Source organism: Protopterus annectens, chromosome 3.part0, assembly GCF_019279795.1.
Source record: "Protopterus annectens isolate FY-2018-M chromosome 3.part0, PAN1.0, whole genome shotgun sequence".
Lineage (NCBI taxonomy): Eukaryota > Metazoa > Chordata > Ceratodontiformes > Protopteridae > Protopterus > Protopterus annectens.
In genome coordinates, this window is record NC_056731.1 from 1,930,103,461 (window position 1) to 1,930,115,662 (window position 12,202).

The following is a 12,202-nucleotide window of genomic DNA, read 5'->3' on the forward strand; positions in this document are numbered from 1 at the left end:
TCAATGGTTATCTGTTCCTTACAGTTTAGAGTTTTTACCCAATTAAATAATTCCTGTGATTTTGAGTCTTGATCTAGAAAAAACAGATTAATTCTCTTTGTTAAATGAACTTGCAACACTATCCAAAGACTGCATTAGGACATATGATAATTTGGAAGGCAGGAGGATTTGTTCTTGTATTCCTGAACAATGACCACTGAGCAGGTTGCTCCCCAAGAAAGCTTGCACTGACAGTATAACAGTAGTGCATCTTAGTCGAAATCTGGCAGGAGTGGATAATTACACAGGAAATAAGCAGAAAGCTACAGCCTCACTAATTCAATATACATTAACAGAACATACAATTGAACTTATACAAAGATGTGTTCCTCTTGTTCTTGAAACTTGATAACATTCTGGTTGAGGGAAAAATGTCATTCAAGACCAGTGTCTTCCCTGCACCAGACAGGAGCATAGCAAGCTCAAACATATCCTTCTGCATGTCCCTCTGGGTACAGCATCCAAGGTCATTCACTACAATGTAGACCACTATCAAGGCATAATTATATTTTTCAGTCATCCTGAGGTAAGATAACAATAAATAGTTGTCTTTCTGCCAAACATGCTTGGCTCAGTTGCACTCCCAGAACATATGCATTATCTCTGTATCGACCTGCCCACATCTCCAGCATGTACTGCCTACCCTTCTACCTTCTTTTACAGTCACCTTTGGGCCAAGAACTACTTATGTAGGATCACTAGATGTAGACTTAATACCCCATGGTGCCATTTTGTTCCTTTCAGCACTTTTCGTATCCCCCACACACACATACACACATGGACTAGGCCTACTAGCCTTTTTCTCTTTCCCATCTCTTCTTTAAGAACTTTTCAGTAATCCTATCCTCTCTTTCTGCATGATGTATATATATATATATATATATATATATATATATATATATATATATATATATTAATAATTTTCTGTTTTTATAGCTATTCTCCATCTGCCATGGTGGGGTCTTGGATCACCTTCCTTTTTCTCCTGAGCCTTTACTCCTCTATTCATGCTTCCTCTTACATAAATTCTGTCTTAGGACCAGATAATTTTCTCACTCCTTTTTTGATAGTCCATACTCTGTCTTTAGCTTCTGCATCCTTTTGAATACTTCCATTTGTGTGTTCAGAACCTGATTTTAGGTTTGGATCACACATTACTTTCAGGTATCAATATATTTTTGTCCAATACTATTCCAGCACCTCCTCACCACACAGCAATTTCCTTGCCCCATCTGAATGTCACCTCTTCCTTTTTTCCCCAGATGTTATTTCATTTTGGTTGCTTTCTTTTTCCAGCTATGTCTCTTTGTTTCTCTCCAATCCCTTTATCTGTCCTGTAATATTAAAAGTGAGGGCTTACGCAGTCATAAACCTCCCCAGTTTCTAGACAATCTCAATTTTATCCTTGCAGATCTTCAGCATTTCCCTGCTTCTACCTGACTTTCTAAGCACCTTTGGATCTATGGGGAACCTGTTTGGGGTATAGTGAGCTGTGCTATGGGCATGACCATTCTGCTACCTCCTCTTTGGGGGTGCCTTCTAACTTCTGTTTCAACCTTCCTAGGTGTTCCCTGTACCTTTCACTATTTTCCTACAAGCAAACCGCAGTAGTTTGGATGTGTTAGCTCTGATATGTCCTACCCCCTCTTTCAGCTGCCTATTGTACCTCTAAGACCCCTAACTATGTGTCCCAGAATTAAGGGAAATATGAAACTACAGGAGAACAGTAAAGGGTGACACTCAGTCTTCTCTTTTAAAGTTGTTTTTCGTGGGGGCAAGTCTCATTACACCTCCCAGTGTGGAGGGTTGCACTCCCCTCACCCCTCATAGCTTACATATATTATCTCAGAAATTGCTTAAATCTGAGGAAAGGGATTTCTCCAAGTTACAGTAATTTAAGATTTGATTAATCTAAGTCTGCATTTTCACACAGTCAGTCTCACTATTCCAGTACTTGGACTAACGAGTCTCTCTTCTCCCGAACATTAGTCATCAATCCTGTTGCATTTTCAAACCTTTTGATGACAGGAATTACCCTTGCATATGCTACTTCTATATCTGTAGCTAACAGGATACAGTCATTCACATATAGCATACATTCTGATCTTATTCATTTCTGCTCTTTCATGAACTCTTTTACTCATTCTTCTATCAACCCAATAAGCAAACATGGAGATAAGGGACATCTTTGCTTTCTGCCACTGCCCTTGCCATTCCTGAGAGACTACAGTTTACCATCATCTCCATCTCGTGATCCCTATACATGGTTTAACTCTATTTACAAGCTTCTGCTCCTCCCCTCTTTATGTTAATAACCCCCACAAGGTGTTCCTAACTTAAGTTTAATTTATTCGTAGGTCAAACAATAGCAAACCCCCTTTTCTCTCTTTTTCTTGTTCTTCTTGCCATGTAAAGTACACCAGCACTAACCACTTGTCATCTGCTTGCATGACCTTGATAAATTCATTCTGACTTTCCAAAATTATCTTGGTCAACAACCCATCTAATCTGTCAAGTAACATCTTGGCCATTATATTAAGGTATGCATCAATTGCATCAATCAATTAGATTGGTTTGCAGCTACCTACATCTGTAGAGTCTGCTCCCTCTTTAGGTAGCACTACCACCCTTACCTTTTTCATAGATTTACCTTCATTTCTCTTTTATCTTATCCATTTATATTTCTCCATTGGCTGTTGTCCCTCCCTATTTGCAGAACTGCAGCAAAAACCCATCTGGTCCCCTTGCTTTCATGTCTTTAATGTTGTGTATTCCCTTTGTTACTTCCTCTTTGTTATGATTATGTTTATTTTTGAACGCTGCTTGCATCTAGTAGCATCCTCTTATCCAACTTTCCTTAACGGTCCCCTTTATACAAATTTTAGCAAAGCATCCTTAGACCTTTTATCTCCTATAATCTTTCCCATATTATCCTCAGTCCATGTGAAATCTTTCTTTTCTTTGTTAGCTTTATTTTTTCTAGCTAGGTTGTTACCCACAGATCTTCCACACCATACAGTGTTCCTTCCAATGTCAGTTTTCCATCTCCACTGCTGATGTTATTTTTGTCTCTATCTCTGCTTTCATGGTTAACTCTGTTTGGATCAAATTGTCCCTGCTATTCTTTTTCTCCCATATTCTTATTTGTATGTCTGTTTGCTTCCTTCTTAGCCCTTGTGTATTTACATCACACCCCTGGTTACAACCTTGATTCCTTCCCCTTGACTCATAATAAGAAAATACGAAAATAAGAAGAAAAGCAAAAGTAAGTGACAAAAGATCTATAAAAAGAGCTTTTATCCCCCAGCACTTTGACAAAGCCTTTATATGAGTACTGAAGTCACAGATTGTTTACAAATGCATTTAAAAAGCAAGCAAAGAAATCAATCAAGCAATCTCAAAAAATAATTAACCCCATAAAGTAAAAAAAAAAAAAAAATCCAACTGCAGTCTGCATTTAATCATTGTACTCACAGTAGTATACTTTAAGATATACAGACAATTTGACATATTAAGTTCCTTAGGCTTTTTCCTCCATCTCTTTCCTGTTAAGGAACTTTACTGACATACTGGGAGAAATAAAGATTTTTTTTATTGTCCTTTACTTTTGTAGTTTTTATTCTTTTAATGTTACTAGGTTGTACACCATCAGTACTTCCCTGCCATCTCTCTTTCCCTTTTTTTCCCTTTCTGTCACCTTAATTAACCTTCCCAAGGGGTCTTTCAACTCTTGGGAAGCCTGCCTGGAGCTCATACATCTCCATCTTATCGGAGCTAATAGTTGCTGGGGCATACCTATCACAAGTTAAACTGCTCTGTGGTCTGAGATGCACCTTTTCTAGATTTCTCCTTCAGATTTACTGCCACTTTATTCTTGTGCAAGAGTCTGTTCAGTCTAATGACCAAAATAAGAGAATATCAGGAACCACTATAAAACATTTACTAAAATATGAAACAGGTTAGGGCTTCTGTCCCTTTCCATACAATATAATTTCATCAGAAAATTATAGTCACACAGTTACACATTTTCAAACAGCTTTATTAAAAATCACATCTCTGCTCTTATTCTGCTGCAAAGAAAATTTGCCAGTTCAATTTCCTTCTAACAAAAAAAAAAAAAAATACTAAATCTTCAGTTCCTCACCTCTTCTTTAACCTTCACAGACCTTTTCTAAAATACAGAAACTAAACTTAACACATTTACATTGTTTAAACTCCCTATACAGGACATTAAAGTAATTTTTATGATTGATCACGTGTACATGTTCAGCTATCTTCTGGCTGAGTCTCATACTATTCTTACAAATAGAGAATTCTGAACATTTAGAACAGAAAACCAAATGAACTGACATTCCTATTTTACAAGTATAATCTTCCCCAAAATATATTAATTCCCCTCTCCATATATGGACTATATAACAACAACCATTAATTTGTAAACACATATTAGATCCTTGGCAGTCACAAGTACCATTTGGTTTGTTTGTCACATATATACCACTCATTTAAACATTGTCCCCATTTTTATAACAAGCTTTTCAAACCCTTTCTTTTGTAATGGAAAAATAAAGGTCTATTATCTCCCATTAGATTTGAAACCATATCATTACTGCTTAATACCTTCCACTTATCATATTTTTTAATTATCTGTTATATGGCATGAAAATTCAATCCCCACCCTAGAACTATTTTTCTTATTTAAAATCCTAACTTCCGCCTCTGCGTTATAATAAAACAGGACTATATTTATGTTTATAATGTAAGACCATATCTTTGAAGGTTTCTTTCAAGTTACTTTCATGGTACATCTATTTTCAAATGTTTTTTCAACTGATATTTAAAAAGAAAATCACTGTTCACTACAAATTCTAGAAATTATAACTAGTTGTCTTTTTACAATATTCATTTTCATATTTCTTGGATGAATGCTAGAAAAATATAACAGGGAGTTGCTATTGCAGGCTGTCCTATACAGTTTACTCAAAATATCTCCAAGCATTTTTGATTTATATCAACTAGTATTTGCTCAGAAACTCCTACTATATCCTGAAAAAATACCAGCACTATATTATTTGCTTAAATTGCAAGAAAACCCCAGACAACTACACTCTAGTGACAAAACATTAATCAAAATAATCAAATCCAACAACTCAGCAGGTGATTCCCTATTTCCTAACTACATAGGTAAAATCTGGAACTCACTGCCCCCTGATATTACCGCTGAAAAATTATATGGCTCTAGACACTCAGCTGGGTCGCTATTGAAAAAATATTTGGATCTGCTTACTGCTTCTTACTGCTTGCTCTTGCTGTGGGATTTGAAGTCTTCTTAAGACACTCAGTCTTTCTGGCTGCTGAAATCAAAGTCTAATTATCGCAGTCTGCTTACCAAAGAAACTTGCAGAATATACACTGATACACCATCTGACTTTAAGAACAGTAACCAATAACTTTTATAATAAACCAAACCGGACAAACGTTGCAGCTTAAAAGTACTGTTCCAACTTTACTTCTCATATAGTACAGATGATGTGAGAGATATAACATTTACCTCAGGACTTGTGTCCCTACCATACCTCTAACATAACTAGATTTAATACAGACTTTTTATACATATTTTAGTTAAACACACACCCTCTTGGTTTTGGAAAGATACTGCCTTGATGACGCAAATGTTAACACATCTGTTCTTGTGCAAATGCTGATAAGTAAACTGTCTTCAAGGAAATGCCTTGTGGATTAGAAAAGCACATTTTTAAACTTTCTTAGAAAAACATGTCCTGTTGTCCAGTGAAAGCAGATTACATTCTTGTCACGTCTGTAAGAAGTCAGCTTTCTTGATGTGTGTGTAATACACTCATAAGCAAGTTCCTTATTTTTTTAAGCCACAGTCATTTAGTATGGTTGCTGATCACATATTACTAAACTCTGTTTCTGCATTTAAGCAAGCTTTTTCTTTCAGCATATTTAGAACAGAAATAATTTCAGCCTTAAATTCATACTATCTAACAATTCCCTCTGTTTTTAAACATACTCAAAACATTTTATACTGATATGTATTTTTGATCACATTATATAGTCTTTTGATACAACAAATCAAAATGCAATTTTACATAGTTAATACAATTATATTAAAGTATTACTACCAAAACTGAATGTATTTAACAACTTTTTCTTTTGTAGACCATTCTGTGAAAATATTTTATCAGTTATGAGCTGTGTCTGCTTTAGTTTAACTTGATTAATTTATTATTTTGCAATTACAGAATTTAATTTATGACTTAGAACTGTTTCATTAACTCTTTGCAACTTGTTGAATTAACTATAAGAGACAAGAACCATGTGCTACTGCAAGAATTTATAATATTGTGGTCATGTCTTTGAACTGCCCATTAACATCTTGGTAAAGTACTGAACTGGGCTTAGATAATAAATATTTGAAAGCATTTATTTTACTGGGGTAAAACCAGTAATATTACAACTTGACAAATTACTTTTAAACTTATTACAATGTATTCTGTACAGTATGTATTTACACAGACTGTTTGCTATTCATGCATTTCAATCTTGCAGCTATCCTGAACCCAATTTTTTTAAAACATGTTTTTCACACATATTCATTGCTAGACATTAATTTCATTTGTACTGAATTCTTCTGTATTTGTACATACAAAGACTATAAAGTAAATTTAGTCTACTCTTACAAATTTAATAGCATTAATATTGCCAAAAACATATTGAAATTGTGACCAATCTTGTTCAATTTTTTTACATATCTTTACTCTCTCTTGTATAGCTGTTATCAATTTTAAGCCATCTCTTGTTTTTTTAAACCATCTTTTGTATAGCTTTACAGTTTAACAGGTTGTAAATACAATTTAATACTAAACAATACAATAATAACCATTATGATAGCTATTAACTTGTAAAATATCTTATTCTGTAAGGTTTAATCCAGTTTACCAGTATGTCTAATGCACTAATACCTGTTTTTTCTTCCCCCCTAAAAGAGTATTGTCAAGAAGGAATGAAATATTAATTTTTTTCTTGTAGCTTTAGTTCTGACCCTTGTTGTTTATTTTTTTCTGTAGCGTTATTTCACACCCTTGTTTATTTTTTTCTGTAACTTTATTTCAGACCCTTGTTGTTTATTTTTTTCTGTAGCTTTATTTTAGACCCTTGTTGTTTATTTTTTATGTAGCTTTATTTTAGACCCTTGTTGTTTATTTTTTTCTGTAGCTTTATTTTAGACCCTTGTTGTTTATTTTTTTCTGTAGCTTTATTTCTGACTCTTGTGCAATATTGCTTATACAGTCAGTGTAAAACTGAGAAAGTACCCCTCCCCCTGTAGTACTGCAGCACTGTTTATCTGCTTTATAATATATGTCAGCCCAACACTTTGGTTATACATTTGCTTTATTAGGTTATTAAACTGTAGACCTTTGCCTGATATGATCATCTTTTCTGTTGCCTGTGCTGTCTATTTCTACTAGTAGTAGTTATTTGTACCCTACTGTATACTTTATTTAAACTGTATGTATACTATAACCCATCTGTTGGCTATACTTGATGTAACTAAGGTTTTTTTTTTATTATTATTTTTTATCAGTGACATATATGCACAATTGTGATGTTTTATTATAATTACCAAATAGTGTTGCATGTGAACATTTTAACAATTATGTTTTAAATAATACGTTTTTAGAAAAACTCAAGCCACTTGTCTGGCAGTCTTGTTTCTTACCTTATCTTTTCAACATTTCCTGTAACTATTCATCCAGTTTAGGAAGGTCTGAGCTCACATTTCAGTTAACCCTTTTTAGCATTTTTCCTTTAATCATATATATTTTTTAACTTTTGATTTCAGTATTTTTTTATTTATTTAACTGTTCTGACATTCATTTTAAAAAGACTGACTAATACCATCCGTGATTTTATTTCTTTTTAAAATTCAGAACTTTAACTGTTTGGTGTTACTATATAATTATAAAAAATTGTAAAAAACAAAATAGATATTAGCTTAATTAACGTATGTTTATACTTACATTATTTATATTTGCTGTTGTCTGCCTTTTGCTTTTGTGCATTGTAAACAAATGTACTCTAGATGAAAATAACATACATGCATGTCTGTCTTGTATCTGTATATCTTTATACAATCATGTCAGTTTTGTGACTTTAACTTTTTTTATTTAATTTTATAGACTAGAACAGTTTTGTTTACCTTTTGACTATGCTAAGAATGGCAGTCATATGCTCTACTTTACTGTAGTACTGATTGTATTTCACCATCCTACCATGTAAGCTTAACCATTTTCAAAACACAAACATATAAAATATATCTCTTTTGTACAGATCAGCTGTAGTTTCCTACTCTTTCCCAATGTATGTAGGAAGTCAGTCTCTGTCAGTTCAGCTAATCTATTTTCTTCATCTTGTAACTGTTGTTTAAGAGTCTCCTCATGGTCTGCCTGATATGTCTCAGGAACCTGTTCTGCTGAATCTGAAACTCCTATGCACTTTTGAAAAAATGTTTGTATAACTTGTCTAAACTTCCTGAACACATTGTGTCTCTTTTTTAGAAGTTTACTACATTTTTTTGTAACAAAATGTACTAAGGGTTCTATCAGTAACTGATTTGACTCACATGTGGTGACAGGATATAACTGTTCAACATCTGAATATAATGGAAACACTTTACCCTTAGTTAATTCTTTATCATGAACAGATCTGTCTTCACAGTCTATTGTTTTATGACATAATACACAAAATGCAGTTTTTGTTGAGTCACACAATAAACATTTGTCATACCCCACATAGTTTTCTTTGAGATACCAGTTAAATATTGTAATACATTTGCATAATGCCTTACTATCAACCTGCCCTACTAAGGTTTTACATTTACTAATATGCTGTGTATACCAACATTGCAATTTTTTACATTTGCTTGAATTATGCATGAAAATATCCATACTGTCTAATCTAATATCCAAACTGTCTAATATCCAAACAGCATCTGACTTTAAGAGCAGTAACCAATAACTTTTATAATAAACCAAACCGGACAAACGTTGCAGCTTAAAAGTACTGTTCCAACTTTACTTCTCATATAGTACAGATGATGTGAGAGATATAACATTTACCTCAGGACTTGTGTCCCTACCATACCTCTAACATAACTAGATTTAATACAGACTTTTTATACACATTTTAGTTAAACACACACCCTCTTGGTTTTGGAAAGAAACTGCCTTGATGACGCAAATGTTAACACATCTGTTCTTGTGCAAATGCTGATAAGTAAACTGTCTTCAAGGAAACGCCTTGTGGATTAGAAAAGCACATTTTTAAACTTTCTTAGAAAAACATGTCCTGTTGTCCAGTGAAAGCAGATTACATTCTTGCCACGTTTGTAAGAAGTCAGCTTTCTTGATGTGTGTGTAATACACTCATAAGCAAGTTCCTTATTTTTTTAAGCCACAGTCATTTAATATGGTTGCTGATCACATATTACTAAACTCTGTTTCTGCATTTAAGCAAGCTTTTTCTTTCAGCATATTTAGAACAGAATTAATTTCAGCCTTAAATTCATAATATCTAACAACCGCAGCAAAATCCATCATTAAATTCAAACAACTACTAAAAAAAACCTTATATCAAAAGACAATGGCCATGCCTTCCCCCAGGTTGACCGTCTATACCTGTTTTCTTAGCTCAGCAAATGCTATATCAACCTCCTCATAGTAACTAACTTCATCTACTAGCAGTCTTATTATGATCTAAACAACTTTCTTCAACTCTTTGTATTCCCCATTTCTTTCTAACACCACCATACTCAAAATACAATTCTTGGTAAATTATGCATATTCCTTGGTAAATTATGCATATTCCTGTTTATAATATTACCGGTCAAGTAAATATTACTGTGCATACAACTAACGTGTCCTTCTATTACATTTACATGATAAAAATGTTTTTCTCTGTAAGCTAAAATGTTTTTTGTATTTGTTCTCTGTATATGTTAAATGACTTGGTTGTATATTAACAAACCATGGAGCTTTTCTCCCTAGGCCTCCGCTGAAAATGGATATGCATCCAGTCAGGTTCTCCCAGTCAACAAATGTAAAATAAATAAACAAAATAAAATAAAAATTAATTTCATTACTAGAAAATGTATGGAAATATAAATAATATTTTGCAGAATTCATATAGTTCAAAAATCCATATAATTCCATTTCATCACTTCTGTGAATGAGAAAAAAATGATCAATAAATCTAAAAAAAAAATCATTATGGGAGCACTGAACTTAGTGTTCTATACATGCTTTTCCCTGGCAGCCATGAGCAAATTAGCAAAAGTAGGTGCCATACATGCTCTTACAGATGGTCCAGATATTTGTTGAAATAAATGTTATAAATCATACAAAAAGTATTTTCAGGAATTTAAATAAAAAAAAATATAACAAAAAACATATGCTTTTCATTCAAATATTTTTCTGCGCTTCTTAAAAGCTGTAACTTCTGATATTCCTTCAGCTTGAGAGATTGTAACACATAGTGACTTGATATCCAATGTAATAAAATATCAGTAGGATCAATAAAAACAATTTCGATCTTATCTAAAAAAATCTTTAATATAAGAAGGAATTTTAACTAACAATTTAATTATTCAACCACCAAAGCTAGTGGTTCTGCTTTAAAACCTGTTGCTGTTATTATAGGGTGGAATGAGACTACCATGTCTGATGTATTGTAACCATGCACTTTTAGAATCCGAAACATACTAAGAATAAAGGGATGTTCTACTTGTCAAAAAAAATGTATTTAGCAACAGTGTCTTCTTGATATAATCTTATAAACACTGATCAATTTTGTTAGTATTTATTGCAATTTGTGTTTTTGTTACCTCAATAACATTTTTATTACTAGACAACATTGCTAACATATTAGAAACAAAGTTACTATTCTCTGTAACTACTATAGAACCCCTTTGTCAGCCTTCACAGGAGCATCAGCAAGAAGCCCTTTTTTTCTTCCTCATAAACAGCTTTGTTTGGTGGTCTATTCACTATTATAAATGGTAAATACTAATACAATCCTTAGTTTTTGTTTATGGTATGAGAAAAAAAGTTGATAGTCCCATCAAAATATATTTCATCGTAAAATGGTCCATAAAAATATCAGCATATATGGTATCAAAAGCCATTCCAACTGATGTTGCTTTCATTTGTAGATAGCATTCACAATTGTTGTAAAGGGTATTTCTGTTCAAGATCAACTCAGCTAGCTGCACTAAAATTCATAAAATTTGAAGGTGTAAAGATCAATATGTTAAAAGTCAGTATTTCAATGCCTACAAGCCACTATCATGTGGTATAGAAGTGCACTGTAAATTCACATCACATGTACATAATAAACTTGACTGTGCAACTTGTACATCAGAAATCACTCTCAAAAATTCTGTAGCATCTTATAACTTTGATTTAATATGTGGTAAATGGATTTTAAACAAACCTCTAAGAAAGAAAAAGTGGTTCTGTTAAAAAACCTGTCCTGAGGTAATGGGTCTTCATGGTGCATTACATAAGTTTTTATGTATATGTAGAAGAATATAAAATATCTGTGGAGTTGGACCTTTTACTAATAGCTCATTATGTAGGTTGCCAGAAGTAATACCTAAATTCACATAGCACTCCAGAAAATTAACAATTTCTTGTTTGAAAGTAATTGTTGGATCTAAAGGTCATTTGCAATAAAAACACAGAATTAGATAATTGTCTGATTACTTCTAAATGATAATTCTTTTTATCCATAACAGCCACTGCTCCATTTTTCTCAGTGCTAGTTATTTAATAACATCCAATATATGGGACCTACATAGTTGTTGAAAAATATGCTTAGAAAAATGCAGCTCTTTGAATCACATTGCTTCCAAACTTCATACTTTGGGATTATAAAGTAGATTAAAATATGAGTCATGAAAACTAAATGGCACCCCATCAAAAGCATTAATTGATTTTCCAAAAACCAAAGTTTTCAATTCAAAATTAAAGGCAAATATTTTATTTCCTTTACTGTCTGAAATTCAGAAGCATTGACATAAGAAATAAATTTCAAGCCTTTACCAGTACTGTTGGCCAACAGGGTGCTGATGGAAATTGGG